Here is an 18551-nt window from a genome sequence, read left to right on the forward strand (position 1 = left end):
AATGGTAAAAAATATGATTAACTCCTGCAGGGAAAAGACTAGTGGGAACATTGATTCTAGAGTTCTTACCTGAAAGGAAGGGAAAGAGAATGTTAAAGAGAGGAAAACATGAGTTGGGGGTAGGACTACATGAAGGAGAAAAGTTCAAATCAGGGAATCCTAAGGCTGAGAATATCCTGGCTGTGAGAACTTCAGTGTATGTAACATAGTCACAAGAGTGGAAAAGGAAGGTTTGCTATATGGGATGCTAAAACATGGATCTGAGAAAATGCCAAAGAAAAGCAGCACAGGGAGAACCTCCACTGGTTGCAGGGATGAAAGTGGGCTCCACAGATGTCTGCCTCCCAGCTGGTAGACCACCCCCTCAATTCCTCCTAGCTGCCAGCAACCAGATGAAAGCAGAAGCCTTGGGACAGGCAGGGGCAAGTGCTCCTCACTTGCAAGATCCAAAAGAAACCAGTGAGTCCATGACCTCATCTAGGATTGCTCATCTTCTCTGTTACCTTGAACATCTAAATAACTTTTAGATGTAATCACTCAGTTTTCTAATGATTTTCTTGGCAGGTACAAGAAGAAAGCACCTATGTTCACTGAGGCTTAATCTCCCACATGAGACAGAAAATAAGGGTGCTTGATCTCTTGCAGTCATTTGAAGTAGGTTAAGCTCTAACATAAAAGGACCATCCTAAAGGCCCTGACCTCAGGCAGTTATGCTTAGTTTGGCTGCTCATAAACTCCATCTGGACACACGGTCTATGCAGAAGCTCAGTTAGCCACTCAGAGGAAGAACTGAGGTGAGAACTTACCTAAGCCATCAGATGACATCACGTACACAACTGTATGGGGGATGCTTCTTGAATGAAAGATTTAGAGATGAAAAATACTATAAAAGTTCATCTTTGAAATTAAAAATTTGTTAAAATTTTATTATTATTATTTTTAAAGCATCACTCTCAAATGTCAAGTTTCCCTATTATGCTCAGTTTTGGTTATCTGCGGCCTGTTGGCCCAGCAACCATCTTGTTTCTCCATAGCCCCCAGACCTCCTCCCAACCTCCCACAGCCAAAACTAGCCAGTTGGCTGCCCAGGATGGCCAAAAAAAAAAACAGTATATACTTCCAAAGATATGCAACTCAGGCTGCCCCAAGCCTCAAAGTGGGGCCCATGAGTTAGATGCCTATTCAAGATAGGATACAAGGAATAAGAGAACAAAAAAGGGAATCAGGGGACATGGCCACAATAATGGAGGAGCGGGTGAAGTTGGAGACATTTCTGAAGACATCACAAGAGGAGGCAAGGCAGGAATGGAGTAGAGGGGGAACTATGAAGATGAAAGATCAGGAATGGATGACAATTACATGAAGCCCCGAGACAGGGGCTAGAGCCAAAAGTCTGCCACTAGGATTCAGTTATCAATCAACTGATATCAATCAACTACCATTTCAGCTGGTGGTGAGTATCCTTGTGCACATCCTTTGAAGGTCTTGCAAGCGTTCACGTGTAATTCTTTGTAGCCTCTAGTGCACCTAGCAACTATTTCTTATATGCCCTTTCTTGAGAAGCTCCAAGATGAGAGGTATGGGCCCTGCCCTCCAGGGGCTCCCAGTCAGGAGTGGGTGGGGTTACAAGTGATGGTTCTGCTGACAGTGTACAACCAGCCCAAAGAGAGACATGGAAAAGCTTCCTAAAGACGCTATTATTTGAACTGCATTTGGAGTTAAGTAGAAAAGAGGTACTACCTATGATAGGTACTCAGTTACTGTTTGTTCATTAATTTTGATTTGTATTGGTTACCTGGAAAATTGTTCAAGGACTAGGAGCTAGTTCTTATCACCACTGTTTTGTTTTTTTTTTTTAAGATCTTATTTATTTATTTGTCAGAAATAAAGAGCACACAAGCAGGTAGAGGAGGAGGGAGAAGCAGGGTCGTCTCTGAGCAGAAAGCCTGATGCAGGGCTCGATCCCAGGAACCTGGGGTCATGATCTGAGTTGAAGGCAGAGGCTTAGCTAACCGAGCCACCCAGGTGCCCCAACACCACTGTTTTTAACACTGTCAATGAAGCAGATAAATCTACCCATTTTAGTGTCTAAGGATATAACCCGAAAAAATACTATACCTTACCTTCGGCTGAGATGGGGAGTGCACTTATACTTTTTCTAATTATGAGGCATCTTCTTGTTCTACTTATCTCATAGCAAAAAGTTTTAAAAGCTTTTGAAAAGATCACATTTTGCTCACTTGAAATATGTCTGTATATTTTAGCATAAAATATACTTGGCAGCTGCTAACATAATCGGATGGCTACGCCTTGCAAAAACTTGATTTCTTTTTAATCAAATTTTTAGAACCATACCGGGTTTCCTGCCAGTGCTACAATAGTGAGCAATAAATACATCATTAGATCAATGGCATTCTGATGATGGATCACTCCAAAGATACCTTCAGCCAAAAAGAATAAGCCCATAGTCTCACTGTGCAAAGATTCATAAAATACTGTTTAAAACATAGATACTCGGGGCGCCTGGGTGGCTCAGTGGTTAAGCTGCTACCTTCGGCTGAGGTCATGATCTCAGGGTCCTGGGATCAAGCCCCGCATCAGGCTCTCTGCTCGGCAGGGAGCCTGCTTCCTCCTCTCTCTCTCTGCCTGCTTGTGATCTCTCTCTGTCAAATAAATAAAATCTTTAAAAAAAAAAAAAAAACATAGATACTCAGTTAATATAACAGGGAAGAAAACATTGCAAAATAGAACACAATGGCCTGGGTTTATAATGTAGCAATATTGATCATGGATTTTCCTAAGTACTCTAGAGCAGCCACACGATTATATATGCCTCTGATTAGACCCAGAGATAAGAAGGGGAAAGTTATAAAAAAGGAAACTAACCAGAGGAAGGCCTGCTGCTATAATAAATTATTTAAAGCAAGCAGGGCGAGCGGGTTGTGAAGACAATATAAAACAGAATCCAATGCCCCCAAGAAACCCCAAACCATCAGCACCTCTATAAATTTCTAACCACTCTGTCTGGGATTTAACTGGAGGTGCTTCTTTTCCACCACTCTTCCCAACCCATCCAACCCCAAGCCTTCACGTTTTGTCAGTTCCTTTCTCAGAGCTTAACATTTGTTTTTCTTCTGTAACCAGGGATGCTGTCTTCAGTTATATTTTTCAGCTTGTATCTAAAGAGTGTCTGCAAGGCCACAGACGAGTGCATCTGTCACTTCATTCATCTGGATCTTAAATTTCCCATGGAAACTATAAGCTTGGAATACCTAATATGACACACTTATCAACATGACTTTGATAGTCTTCTCCTTTTCTCTTTCTTCTTATTGTTATTGTAGTTAAATCCACAAAGCTCAAGCTAGGGTAAAACTTCTAGAGCTCAGTGACTGTTCTATATTAGAGGATGTGAGTAGGCCCCAAATACTATGAAGTGAAAGTAGAAGCCTGATTAAGGGCATGTTGGAAGAAAAATAGTCAAAATGGCTAAAATTTTAGTGTTAGGAGATATTAAAGGAGTAGAATGACTTGAAAAGTAAATATTTTATAGGTAGATTTTGCCATGGAAATAGGGGTGGAGAAAGAAGGGTAGAAAACTAGAAAAGAAAAGCCTTTGTCAAATTCCTTTGACCAAAGAATTTTGTCAAGACTATGCCATGGCCAAAAAAAAAAAAAAGTGTTGCTTAGAAACTTGCAGTGACCCATGGCCCAGTTTCAAGAAAAGTAGCATTCTACCCTAGTTTTTTAAGTAGGCACACAAATCCCATTGTACAGTCAGGGGCTATGATTATACGTTAGGCTTTTAAAATTTTCTAGGTCCATTCATCATGCAGAATCTGGGCAAATGAAATATAAACAACTCTATTCTGCCATTATAAAAACATTACTAGCAGCATAATAGGACTCAATAGGCAACATGGTACAGGTCTAAAATATGAGTCCAAAGAATTCTACATATAGGCTTTCCTGCCATTGTGCTCTGTGACCGTTAGCAAATTATTTGCCATTCTGGGTCAAGCCTGGCTGGTTAAGGTTAGGGTCATTGAACCAATGATCATAAATGGGGGTAAACTTTATAAAGAAAACTATTTGAAGGTCACATTTAATATAAAAATAAATTTGAATAAAGAGGTAAAGAAATTATAGATGATACGAATGACTAAGCATAATTCTATTATGTCACTAGGATGCTAAATAAAGATAATTCAAATGCAAGGCCAATTTCTCAGTCATTGGTGTTATCTTTGAATGTGAAAGACAGGACCTAAATATTATCATTCTTTTGTGGCTGCTGTTTGCTCATCTGTAACAAAGTAGGAAAAGAATCATTGTACTCAAAGGATTGTTAAGATAAGTGACCTATAAACATGCCTGCCAAGTGCTCCTTAAAACAGAAATTGCTCCGTGAAAGTCCCAGTAATAATCCAGTGGCCTGGAACAATCCAAGTTCAGTGTCCCAACCTCTCCACATCTTTTTGTCACCAGGCAAGTAAATATTCCAGACACTTCTGACCTCTGAGAAGTCATTAGTTTTTTTTTTAAGTACAACTTCTTCTGATAGATCCTTTTTCGTTAAAACCTTATCGAGAAATTTTAAATTGAGAATTATGCCAGTCTGAAATGGGAAAATAGACCCCGAATGTCAGTATCCAACTATAAATAAAAACTGACAGGCAATAATTAATAAGTCCAAATTCCCACTCATTTAAATAGAGAAGAAGCAATCAATTTTCAACCCATCTCTCCATGATGCTGAAGGGTCCATCTATCCAATTAATTGGACAGCTCAAAATACTTCTAAGATGAGTTGCAGAAAATGGGAACACCCAGGTCTTGGGATAGTTGCCCCAGGACACTTTCCTGACCAAGAGGCAAATCAGCTACAGCTTCTCAAGGAGATCCTTGATCTTGGGTAAATCTGTACTAGTCCTGCTGAGGTTCTAATCTCTAAGCCTGGAATGGCTTTGGAGTCAAATATGCGTTATGACTGGCAAAGTCACCTCAGAGCATCCCAGAAACCCACTGGACTTGGAATACACAATGGAGGGACTAAGACTGGGGAGGTCTCAAAGTACCTTGTGCCTCCAGAGAGACTTCCTCAGAATTGGGGCTAACCTGAACAGGGATAGCTGAGGATTCCAAAAACACTTCTGAACACAGAACCAAAGGTGCCATTGTTGAGGACAGAGTGTTAGAGTGTTACCTATAAATTTCACAAGGCTGGTAAATGCCACTTGGAAATACCAGACAAATTACTTGTTAAATGAACCCACAGAATATGATCATTCTTTTATATCGTAAATACCATTTCAATGTTTATCAAAATATGGTGAAGGGATCCCTAGCCTCAGAATCACTTGGGGGATGCCTGTTCAAAATACAGATTACTAAACCCCACCCCAGACTCCTGAATCAAAACGAAGAGAACAGAATCCAGCTCACAAACTGAATTTCTAAGGACCAACACAGTTGATTCCAATGATTCATATCAAGACAGGAGAATTATTTTGTCTCTTAGTCCATCAGAAATTTAAAGACACTCACAGATTAGGGAAATGCGTATTTTCCCCAAAATGTTTTACGTACCATAAAAATGAAAACAATATTTCTTGTGATGAGTTCTTGAGAACCATTCCAGTTTATTCTGCCCACATATAATAAATAATAAACACCATTATTAAAATATAATTATGAGCAAAAAATTATTGGGAAAAATACAACTATGCTTCTCAAAAATACTGCCTTTATTTTGTCACCACAAGTAATTATGTTATTAAAGGAATTTATAGTTTTTTTAAGTATCAGTCACTTGGCTGCAGGAACTTATTAAACTGTTATACTCCTCCCCATACCCTTTTAGTCATCAGAATTTTTGTAATAAAGGTTTTTTATTATTTCTTAAACTATAAATTGTGAACCATTGCAACTAGTCATTAGGCTGCACGTGAATTTATATCCAGGTTATAAATTCCTAAAATCATGTTTCATTAGAATTACTAAGGCAGTCTCAACTCTAGTAAATTAAATAGCCCCTGTGATAAAGCTCTGTTTACTTCTATTTAGGATTTTTTTGGGGGGGAGGGTGCAAAACAATTCAGTTTTAATGCATTCGCTTAAGAAGCAAAAGAAAACAGTTTCTGATATACATGCTACTGCAAAGCAGTAAACCAGTGTTGCATGGTAATGTGACAAGTACCACATTTCTTTTCTAGAGGGATTTCATTTTTTTCTCTTATAAACTCCCTTTCCCCAAACCATGGGTATAATTATTTCACGAAACGTAGTTTGCCATTCCTGAAGAATCAAATACTCTATTTCTTTCTCACCAAAAATCACAACTTTAGGCAGAATACTGAATGAAAATAGAACTTGAGAGGCAGTCTTTGTTTGTAGCATGTTGTTCCTACTAAGGGTTGCCCCCCTGCCCATGCTCCACCCTAGTGCTCCAACTGAAGTGACTCAAGTGTACATGTTATGTTTTAACAGATGGGCTGGCTGGCGGCTGCTGGGCTGTAAAACAGGAACTCAGAATCTGCACCAGAGTGGTATTGAACTAAGTGCTCATAAAGTTCATGGACATATACACTGACCTAGACAGACCAGGCAGATTCAGACATGCATACACACATGCTCATCATACACCCCATAGATCAGAGGGTCTATCTCTCCAACCAGAACAAGTTCAAGGCTGTTTCCCCCTCCATATATTTCTATCTTATACACAATCAATTTTACACACATGCGCACACACACACGCCCATGCACATCTACATATGCATAAAGCATGAATAGTCATATCTTTCAATTCTCATATTTTCAATTCTCATATTTTCAAAGATGAAAACATTCCCAAATTGTGTACCCAAGTCTCTAGGACGTTGAATAAGCTCTTATTCACATCCAATAAAAATTACAAGAAAATATTATATTTCATTATATTGAGTCCACACATAATATAAACTACATGCATGTAACTGCCCTCAGAAAAGCCAGCTGCTTTGACCCCTTATCATTATGACAGAGAGAGGAAAAATATCCCAGACTGGTCACAGAATAAGTGTCAGGTTTAACCTTGAATCCTGTGTTGTCAGTTCCTGTCACAACTTCATCATTGAACACCAACCGACCAGCCTGGTGGTCCCTTTCAGGGTCTAGTCTAGGATTCTCCCCGGCTTCCTGCACTGGGACAGACAGCAGCTCGCCCTGGTCCTAATGAAGTCCTTCGGACACACCTTGCAGGTAATATACAGAGGTCCAAGAAGCTCATGAGGGATGTGGATACAAGTGCTAATAGAAAGTAATTACTTTACAAAGTTTAATATCCGTGCTGTCAATGCCTTTCAGTAACTGCAAAGCACTGAAGCCCCGGCTACAGAACCTAGCTGGTCACTTAAGTTCTCTGACCTCTGAACACCCACCCCGAAGACGATGGTCGCTGGCTCAGGCTACGGCTCAGACACCTCCGCCGGGTCGCCGCACCGTCTCCGGCGCGGGTAAATTTTCCAGAAACCGGTCCTCAAGCCATGTAGGAACTGCTGTCCGTACACGACTGGGCACGGAGGCCGCCCCCAGCGCGCGTGTCACCGCCGCAGAGGGCCAGGGGACGCGTCCCTAGGCCCCCCTAATGATGGCAATTATAACATGCCAAGTTGGTGAGAACGCGGAGCCGCGTCCCGGACCGAGTTGCGACGCTCTGAAACAAGTTCGGGAGTGGGGACACCGGCAAGGAGGAAATTCCGCCTGGCCCTGACCTCCCCACAGCGGCCACGCTCGGACGGACGCACCGACGCCAGCCAAGACCCGTCCAGTGCCCCCCGGCTTGCCGAACAGCGCCAAGAGGAGCCTCTCGCCTTGCGCGCGGCCACTCACCCTCCTCGCTGAGTCCGGATCCCAAACCGACGCCCCTGCTGCGGGTCCTGAATCCCAAGTTGCCCCGAACCAGCGACTGCTCTCGTTCTAGAGAACCCTGCACATCGGTTCGGGCGGGCACCTCCGAGAGAGCACGACAAGCCCGGCGGGCGCCCCGGCTCAGCGGCCGCCCGGAACGCGTTGACAATTCATGGACCTGCTCGGCGAATGAGGCAGACAGCGGAGCTGAGGCTACCGGGCTCCGGAGGGAGGCGGGGCCGCGCGGCGGGAGAGGCGGAGCCAGCCCCTGGGTCGGCCCTGCCGGGGCGGGGCGCCTTTTACCTGTGACTGGCGGAGCCTGCAGCCAATCGCGATGACTTCAGGAATCCGGGCGGCCGCTGGCTGGGCCGAGCGCCCGGCTCCGCCCCGCCGCCGCCATCCAATCCGTCGCTGCCGAGGCCTGGCGCGGAGACGCGCCGGCGGCAGAGAAGTTGGCTGCGGTGGGCAGCCTGAGCTGCGGGCTGGCGCTGTGGGGGCAGCTGCGCGGGGATTCGGGCGTATTGGGAGGGAAGTGGCGGCCCCAAGAGACCCTGGCTGAGAGAGGCTTGGGGCCACCCAGACCCCTAGGGGTCGCGGCGTATCGGCGAGCTGTGGAGGGAGAAGCCCAGCCGCAGCGCGAACAGACTCCGGGTCGACAACGCCCACACCTGGCGTCCGCGGGAGGCGCCGAACTTGGCCCCGAGGGAGCCCCAGCACTCGGAAGAAACCGAGACCCAAAGAGGGTGAGTCCCGGGCCGCATCACCCAGTCACAGTCGGAGGCCCGGGCCTGAAACTGGAGCTCCGGGCTGTCTGGAAGAGGTTCTGGTTGCGGTTTGGTGGTTCTCTCCGAAATGAAACTCGGACTCCGCGGACCTCCTGGAAAGTTCTTACACGTCCCCTCCTCAGCCCTGCTTTCTTACCGCCAGCAACTGGGAACCTGACCAAGCGCCTAGGCTCCCTTCCCAACCCATAGCGTCTGAGCCACTTGGCAGAACCGGGGCGGGAGGGCGAAAGGGAGGCTCGGGTGCTAGACGGCAGCGGAGCCCCCCAGGCCGTACCTGGGGTCGGTCTGCCCCGTGGGGAGGCAGCCGCAGCGCGGCTCCTCCTGCTGCTCTCTCCTGGGTCCGCTGGAGGGCCCGGAACGCTCCTGCTCGCGGACAGGAACGCCTCGGAGCGAGCCACGTGGGTCCCACGGTGTACGCTCACGGCCCCTGCCCCTTCCGAAGTCCTTGCATCGAGCTCAGGGACCTCCCTAGCGGTGGGCACTGGAGGAGCCTGAGCTCCCTAGGCCAGTCGCCGCTGAAGAATGCCCTGTGGGCTCTTGCCGGCGGCGCCACTGCGGCTCCTTTTGTGGGCGGATAGGTTCTTTAGCCTGTTTTTTACGCCCGGACCTTGGCCACAGCATACACACATACGGAGCTGTGGGTATAACAAGCCAAAAAGCAAAGGGTTGGTTGTTGCTTTTAGGTTGAGGCCCAGATGTTCTAAGGCTCCAGACAGTAGCTTTGGGTGCATAGCGGCCTCTGTTGTATCTGGAACTGCACCTTCCGTAAGTAGGCGCTCAAACCATGTTAGTTCAGCAAGGCAGGAAAAGGGTCAGGCTTTCTGATGCCCCAACACATTCCTCACTGAGCGTTGGCTCCCTTAGATTCAGAAGTCCTGAAGGTTTCAGTTTCTCATGGGTGAGGGACTCCGGACTTCTACAGGTGTTATTTCAGTGGCAGCTTGGCCCTCCTAGGGACATAGTAAGGACCTCTTTAGCCCTCACAAGCAATTTCTTTTTTTTTTTTTTTTTTTTTAAATATTTTATTTATTTATTTGATAGAGAGAGATCACAAGTAGGCAGAGAGGCAGACAGAGAGAGAGAGGAGGAAGCAGGCTCCCTGCTGAGCAGAGAGCCCGATATGGGACTCGATCCCAGGACCCTGAGATCATGACCTGAGCCGAAGGCAGTGGCTTAACCCACTGAGCCACCCAGGCGCCCCTCACAAGCAATTTCTGATTAGAGTCCCTGGCAAGAAGGAAGGCAAAAGGACTATAGCTGAAAAGGAGTGAAATGGCCCCTCCAGGAGGGAAGGCTACAGCTCAGAGGTGAGCTTGGGCCTAGTTTGAGTTTCAAGTGTAGGCTCCTCAGCTTCCGGTCTCAGTGGGGAAAGGTCCATAAGGCAGGGTGTCAGGCAAGAAAATAAGGGTCTGGACAGTCCTTAGTAGGCCCTGAAAATTGACTTGTGATGCACAAATTGCATGTATTTAAACCCCTCTTCATTTAGTGGATCAAAAGACAGGTGCAGACAAGGGAGCCCATTCCATTCAGTTTAAACAGTTGCTTACCATGCTGCTTTGTGTCTTGAGAGAATGGCATTTGCCCACAAGAAATTAGCTGTAGACCACCTGATTGGAATACACACCAGGTCCCTGCCTAGGTTGGGATGGGAGGATGTTGGGAAAAATGTCTTTCCTTGGATCCTTTTTTCCCCCCACTCCCGGATAGTTTGCCAACAGTGTTTATCATATTAACACCCTGTGAAGGTTTTTCACAGATGCTAGTGATTATTTTAAAAATCACCTTGGTAATAGGAGCCAAACATCGGCTGTTGACTGTACTTGCTATAGTATTTATGTTAGATGATGAAAAAAGGAAATAGGAAATTTCTTTTTATGAAATAAGTTGGAACTAGACGAGAAACTTCTGTTTCCTGATTTCCAAGGTTTTCCGTCTGTTTGTTTCATACAGATGTGATTGTCCATGGGTTCTTAGACAAGTAACTGGTCTCATTTTCTTTTATAGAATGGATGACATGTAAGAGCACGTCTAGACTCATTCACATTTTCATTACCGTCTTCTGTTTTAATTGGTATTTGACAAAAGTTTATCACTCTGGCACAGATTTATTCCTTTGGCTGTCATTCTCCCAATGATCTCTTGAATTTCAGCCATCTCCATATTTTACAAGAGAAAAGGAGATCTATTACTTGTGTAAGAACTCATTATAGTCCTGTCTGTATGAAACAAACAGAAAACCATGGAAATCTGGACATAGAAGTCACCTCTTTAGTACTAACCTGTTTCCCTGAAGAAAATTTATTTCCCTCAAAGGGATGAGGAAGTTTGTGGAATGGCTTGGGAATGAAAAGATTGACATGAGACCGTGGAAGCAGGGCTGGTGGTGTGTGTGGTGGTGGTGTGGGTGGTGAGCAAATTTGCCTTCAGGCACTGTCACCCATCTCTGACACTGAAACAATATTTTGGAATCTTCTAAATTTCAAAAGGGTGTGACTGATAGGAGCTATGGATTCTAATCTGAGCTCCAAGTGCTGCTGGCAATCACTTAACCTCCATTTAGTCTTGCTTCCTTGCCATAAAACCACAGTAGCAGAATTGGGCTACTCTGTTTAGCTGCTTAAGGGGGATGCGGTGACAGTGGTTACAAAGCACTGTAAATGCATGACATTTATAACAGTAGTCACTGTTGAAAAGAACAAAATGATGTTGGTATAGGAAAATAGTATAGACAGAACAATTCCCCTCTACACTTGGAATTTCTACTAATTTTAATCTCATTGGATTATGGTCCTTTCTTTAAATGGAAGTGAGGAAAAAGGGCTCTCACAATCCTTGTTCTTTGATTACCAAATGTTTCTGGAAGCTTTGCATAAGTTAATGCTGTTTTTCCCCTCTTTTTCCATTTCCACTACCTCTCTCAACATGTATTCGCTTTGAAAATTATTCAGAATTTGAGCAGGCTGAGCTAAAGCACCTTAGCAAAGAAATGCAATCAGAAGCAGCAGATTCTAATACCAGCTATGCTGTAGGTTCATTCTAAGACTACGGGCAAGCCATTAACCTTCCCATACTGGAGTTTCCCAACTGTGAAACTGCAGCAATACTTCTGATTAATCTCACAGAGAGGAGAGATAACTCATGATAAGGCTTTTTGAAATATTAATTGCCATGTAGAGGACAAAATATCACGTAGGCGATTTTGCAAACTCAAGTATGGTGTTAGTTTGTACACCACAACTAGGAGATGTTTTGTAACAGGGATTGCTCTGGCACAACGTCTGTAGCCAGGGTGCTACCACCCACAAAACAGTGATGTCTCGTGCATTTAAGTGACAGTGCAAGTGCCCCCTGTGAGTGTTACTGCCACAGGTCCAACCATGTAAAAATGTCACAGAAATGCATGAGAAAGGGAAGCCTCCATTCTACAAAAACATGGGATTTCCTCAGATGTGCCCTGGAAGAAAAACTACACTGAACTTCTTAAAAATGTCACTGTGAGTACAAGTCTGTTGAAAGACTAACATGGTCTTGGGAAAATGGCCTGATAGATAAAACTACACACATTGGTCAAAGGGTCACTAGAAGAGATTTAAAAATACTCTTAATTTTAAAACTTCATAACAGAATAAATAAAACTGAGGAATTTGGAAAGGGAGGGTCATATATTCAAGGGAGGAAAAATAGACTCCCAACCCTTAGAACAGTAGAGTGTTCTAAGAAATAGGACAAAGAATATGGGCTCTAGAAACACGAAAGACTGAAAGTTGGATTTTCTTTCCATTCCTTCCTAAGTTTGAGACCATGGATAAGGTGCTGAGCTTCTCTGAGCCAAATGGAGTGGGGATGAAGAGTGTTGAGTTTTCCTCATTGGTTTTCTATGAATCTCACCTGAGAAGCTTTCTGTAACTCTTAGCACATGGTTGGGCTCATAGTGGGCCATCTGCCAATGACAGTTCCTAATGTTTACTGAATACTCACCATGTGTCCTCACCATGTGTTCCATGTCTTTTCATCAAATTGCTCACTTGATGCTAACAATCACCCTCTTACGTTGCTACTGTCTCTTCTTCCTCAGAGTTGCTATCTTCTTGGAAGGACCTTTCTGGGATTCAGATCGTGCAGTGGACTTAAAAGTCAGAAGTCTCCTTTAGTAATTTTTTTTTTTAAACTAGCATTGCCTGTTTTCCTGTGGAAAGGGCTATTCTAATCTTTCGTGGCACCAGGAAATCAGGCTGCATTGAGCACTTGGTAACATGTACACTACAATAAAGGGAACAAGGGATTCAGAATTGGGGACAAAAAGAGCCACAGGCAACAAGTAGTGCTTTAAAATCCCAAATCGCTTTCCAGGTCTCAGACCGTAATCTCCTCAATTGTGGCTTCTAAACAGTGTGCTCATCATCTGGATTTGAGGTTTAATGGAAGTTAGTTCCCTTGAGGCAGTAGTATGGAAACAGTAACTGGCTAAAGAAGGGAAAAACGGATTATCCCTTAGAAATGAATTGTATCATTAGTTATTATGAATACCCCAAATTATGACAGATTCATGTGTAAGTATGCCAGGGAAAAGTAGCCGTGAGCTATAATACACAAAATCATTTATTACTCAAGAGAATTTAGGTGCTAATGTGGATGGTTTTGCATCTGTGAGATTCTGAAACCCACAAAGGACTCCAAGATGTAAAGCCAAATAAAATATAATACAGAGGGAAATGATTCTGATTATGTAACATTTATATATAGCATGTCATTTTACATTTTCAAATTGCTTTTCAGTCATTGGTTTATTCTTCCCAGCACACCTGGGGAGTACATCCATGCTGTTATCCTCGTTCACAGCTGAGGCAACTGAGACTGAAGGAGGCAAAGTGTTTTGTCCAAGAACGCAACAGGGGCAGGGTGAGAAATCGTGCATTTATTCAATCATGAGTCTATTCAACATCTACCCTTGGCAAGGCACCGTGGTGTGGAGTGCACAGCGGTGGGAACTATATCCGTGGTTTCTGCCTTGTAGGGAGTCTGCTGGGGCACTAAGTGTTTTGTGGATTATGTCTCTAGACAGTAAGGACCAGGGTTTAGAGGAGGAGAAGGTGAGTCCCTCAAGATTCCTGGAAACTAGGATTTGTGGTCCTTTAGAGATGGGTAGAGTTTTGGCAGATGGAGGCTAAGGGTGATCGGAATGCCAGAGACCGAGACAGGAATGAGCAAATTCAAGGCGTACTGAAGAATGTTTGATTACAGCAGGACAGTTGTCAGCAAAGGGCTGGTGCGGAAAAAGCAGCAGATTTTTTAGCACACTGAATACCCAGCTAAATATATAGATTTTAGCCTGTGGGCAATGGGAGCTCAACTCCTCTCTGACTTCTTCCATTCCCTCATTATTCTAACATGTACTGAGTGCTAATATACGCTTAGTCTCCAGATGTTTTCTCATACCTTGGCTTTTCTAACCTTTGCAGCATTCCAACGAGATACATACTATTATTCCTTCTCAAGTGGATGTGAAAACTAATGCATTTAGAAATTCAGAATTGCCCACCCTCATGGAATTAATAACTGACAGATGGGGAATTTGAAAACAGCACCTTTGACTTTTTTGTAGGTACTTCTGGAAAGAAGGGGTGTGGATTCTGGATACTGTACTCATGATGCCCATCTAACACTGTTGCCTTCACCCTAGCTCGGTGTCTTTCTAGAAATGAAAAGTGAATAGGAGAAAAAGAAAATTTTCTCAACGTGTAAGTTGTTTGATTTCTAAAGTCAGCTGTGGGTCAAAAAGAAAGATACAGGGTATTTCCCCATATTTTCTGTGCTCTTCAGCTAACAACAAATGTCTGCATTTTGAAAACTTTAGTCTTGGGTCTGTAATATATTTGGATCTCAGCTTAGTTTTTCCACTAAGCCAGAATCTCTCTCTGGAGTTGGTCAACTTGGTTTCTAATCCTTTCCCTTTAGCATGCAACCCAACCTGTTTATCATAGTGCCCTGTGAGGTCTCCATCTCAGCTTGAATTTTGCCCATCAAGAAATAGCTTTTCCTCTCCAGATGCAGGCTACTAATTAGCATTTTTACTGTTTAATCACCAGGACTAAAATACAAGTGAGAGAAGTATTATTGTTAATCCAAAAATACTTAGAAAGGAAAAAGATTGCTTATTTAAATCATCCTATAAAGAAAGAGATGCTCTCAGGAGGTAGGTGTGTACTTAGGTGACTTAAAAAGTAAAACTGAAAATTTTAACATTTGTTAATAGGGTGCTTCTCATTGATACGGTTTCGTGGAGAGTTTCTTTGGAAAATTCCTGTCCATGATCAGTCAGAGAAATCTTCCTCTAGAGCAAAATATCTGCTACAAATGAGAGGCCAGTGTTGACCCTCTACATGAAGACAAATGGGAAATCACTGAAACGGGGCATTTCAAATTCCTAAATTCAGTGTAGAGCATTCTCCTTGTCTCTCAACCCTCTAGTGCCTTGTTTGGCTCTGCCCAGATTATATTTTATGACCTAAGTGATAGAGATTCACAAGTAAATAGTTGAGTGTTTCTCCTGTTTCTTGTTTGTTTGTTTGTTAAAGAAGTTGAAAGTGAACTTGTAAGGATCATTAAATTTTATATAGGATCTTAAGGAGCCCATGTGAAAGACATGGAAAACAAGCACTGGATCAGAAAATTGTATCTGATTTCTCCTCTGTCTTAAAATGCAGTAAGTTTTTCCTGTGCTTTCAAAGAGAGCAGGAGTCTGGGACAAGGTGGTCTGAGTTTAGTGACAAAAGTGAGAAAACTAATCCATGTTATCTTGGCTTCTAGATCTGCAAAGCAGGGATGCTTACCTTGAGAGACAGAGAAAACAAACCTTGGAAAGACTCAGAGGAAATCATACAACTCATTGTAGCCATTTGCATCTCTTTACAGAGAAAAAAATCACAATACATACTTCTAGGGATTTTCCATATTGATGGAAGAAAGTGTTCAAGATACCAAAGTGAATCCCACTGAAGGCATGTATTAGCATTAATTTCTCCGAACTATTAAAATGAAGCCTGTGTGGTTCTTTCTCCCCTTAAGATGGTCAACAAAACTGCTGAAACTCTGAAAGATGATTGATGTAGAAACATGCTAGAATTAACCTTATTTTAAAAACAGTAACTCTGGGGCGCCTGGGTGGCTCAGTGGGTTAAAGCCTCTGCCTTCAGCTCAGGTCATGATCCCAGGGTCCTGGGATAGAGCCCCACATCGGGCTGTCTGCTCAGCAGGGAGCCTGCTTTCTCCTCTCTCTGCCTACTGGTGATCTCTGTATGTCAAATAAATAAATAAAATCTTAAAAAACAACAACAACAAAAAATACCCAGTAACTATGCATAATAGATGACTTTTCCAACCAGTAAGACTCTGTGCACTGAGGCTCTTTTCACAGGAACTTCTGAATTCTGTACAAGGTTTGACAGGATATTGCAGGTAGCAAAATACTGTGTGAGAAGTTAATAACATTTCTTCTCAGTGCCTGCTGAAGGCCAATCTAGGATTCCTCAGAAAACCAGCATGTCAGCTGACCACCCTGGGAGTCTTTATGGGGAGGTTGTTGGTATTGTCCTGTCTGAAGGACCCAAAGTTGTTGAGTGAGAGCATCTCAAGGAACTTTTTGTAGCCTCCACAGTAACCACTACAATTTACTATTCACAGATATAAATACTCAATAAAGATTTATTTAATGGAATTTAATTGTTAGCAGGTCCTGAGCTTGACTAAAGCAGACAACTGCTCTTGGGAATACAACCAAACCCTCAGGAGCTCAAAGAGAAGAGAGTATAGTCAAGGTCAAGTGTCCCCAGAAAGGTCATGCTTGTTTAGTTCATAGCTCAGATAAGCTGTGGTGGACATGAGGGCACTAATTCCCATTCAGAGGCACAGATACCACTCATTTGTAAATGAATTGGAATATATAATGGGACCTGGCCCTTGAAAGTTTTGTGGCCCTTTCAAAGCCAAATGGAAAGAGGAAAAACTGTATCTGTTTTCTGATTCCCTTTTCCAAGAAGCTGAAAATACATTGCAAATGAGCCCTTAGTGGTTGTGTGTCACTATTCTTACAAAACCTATCTTTGGTTCCGAGGTTGGGAACTTGTTCTGCCTAGCTGTGTCACTCACCTCCAACTGGGCTAGGTCTCGAAGTCTCATTTTGACCATATATTCTTTCAGCCAAGTGGGAGAGATGAGAAGAGGCTAAATATAGCCATATAAAAAACAACCAGCCAACTAGAAGGCACCTTTAGGCTTAACATCAACAGTGAGTACGTAGCATTAGCTTCAAGTCGTGTGTGAACAAGCACAAATATTTTCTAAGAATATTTTTCAGAAGAGGGTATTTTTTAGATATACTCTCTAAATTGGATTATAAATGATAAATGGGAAGGTTAACTAACTTTATTTCAGGGATGTTTGATGTATGTGCTGCCATGATTAGCTCTATCTTTCTTTGTGACTATAGATTATGTCAGTTTATTAGTCTTGCTGGAAAGAGAGCATTGCCATACTATGGTGTTGGGAAAGGATCGTTGAGATGATGATGAAGGTTGTAGGAAAGGCTCAAGTTTGTTTTGATACTTGTTTCATTTTAAAAGGCTGTGACTAGGACTTCATACCTGTCTAATAAGCATGCATGTACCATTTTTATGTTTGCTGAATGCCTTAAAGTCCTCCATTAGTCTCCACCATACCCCTTAAGGGTGGGTTAGTATTATCACCAACAGTTTACATTTGAGGAGATTTAAGACACAAAGGGATTATGTGATTTGTACAAGGTCACCCATCATGCAAGCCTAGCTAATAAAAGATGACTGCAAAGCTCTTTCCAAATAAAATTGCCTTATAAACATTAGGTGGTATTAATGGGCATGATCCCAGGATGAGTAAAATACTCTCTAGGAGTAAAGTGCTCATACACACTCTATATGATTAATTCTTTTTAACCTCAGGGCAACTTTTGATATAGGAATTCTTGAACCTAGCTATGCGTCAGAAATGTCTTAATAGTTTTGAGAACATATGAGCACCTGGGCCCCTACCCAAGCTGTAGAACCATAATCTGGGAGGTGGGACCCAGATAATTTGTATCTTATAAAAGCTCCACAGGGGATTATGATGCTCAGCCAGGGTGGAGAACCACTATCCTAGACTATAATAACCTCAGACAAGCCAAGAGCAACAAGATACCATAGAGTCAGTTTAGGAGAAAACGCTAGTGTCTTCCAGGCTTCTGTCTACTTAGTTCAAAACTATTATTAGCAAAGGAACTGCTCAACTGAGTTGAGTTTGAAAGACTCAACTGTATCCATGTATGGAATTTCAGGAAATAGGGCCAAGATTAAAGTTTATTTAAGAACCACCCATGTTTGTTATAATATACCAGGTAAATCTTTGTGTCTTTTCTTGGGTTATTACTGATTCCAGTCTAATATTTTTATTTTGAGTACCTTGAACAACCAACAGTAAAAGCTTTAATATTTGCCCATTCACCCATCCTTCAGACATTTATTGAATACTTGCCATGTGGAAATTACAGAGTGAACTAATGTTTTTTGTCCATCGGAGTTTATCAATAAGTGATAAAAATAGACTCAGGCCAAATAAACAAAAACCCTATAATAGTAAACCATACATATTGAATGATAAAGTGTATATGGGGCATTATTCATAATAGCTAAAGAGTTGAAAAAACCAAATGTCGTTAATTGAAAAATGAATAAATAAAAGCTGGTATATCCAAATATCATACTATTATTTAATAATAAAATGAAATGAAGTACTGATACATGGTAAAACATGGATGAGCCCTGAAAAAGGTGAAATGAAAAAAACCAGTCCCAAAGAACCACATTT

The 18551-nt window shown here is 42.7% G+C and overlaps 1 protein-coding gene across 2 annotated transcripts in view; it reads right to left on the reverse strand.

Moving 5' to 3' along the window:
• Positions 1-8138, reverse strand: part of MARCHF3 (membrane associated ring-CH-type finger 3) — a 136258-nt gene extending 128120 nt beyond the window's left edge. The window contains exon 1 of one of the 2 annotated variants that reach the window (XM_059416572.1): positions 7873-8138. The gene's annotated coding sequence lies outside the window, so the exon portion shown is untranslated. The remainder of the gene's footprint in view (positions 1-7872) is intronic. The other variant, XM_059416571.1, reaches the window with a different exon arrangement.
• Between the last annotated feature and the right edge of the window lie 10413 nt (positions 8139-18551).

The sequence above is a fragment of the Mustela nigripes genome, chromosome 12 (genome assembly GCF_022355385.1).
Source record: "Mustela nigripes isolate SB6536 chromosome 12, MUSNIG.SB6536, whole genome shotgun sequence".
Lineage (NCBI taxonomy): Eukaryota > Metazoa > Chordata > Mammalia > Carnivora > Mustelidae > Mustela > Mustela nigripes.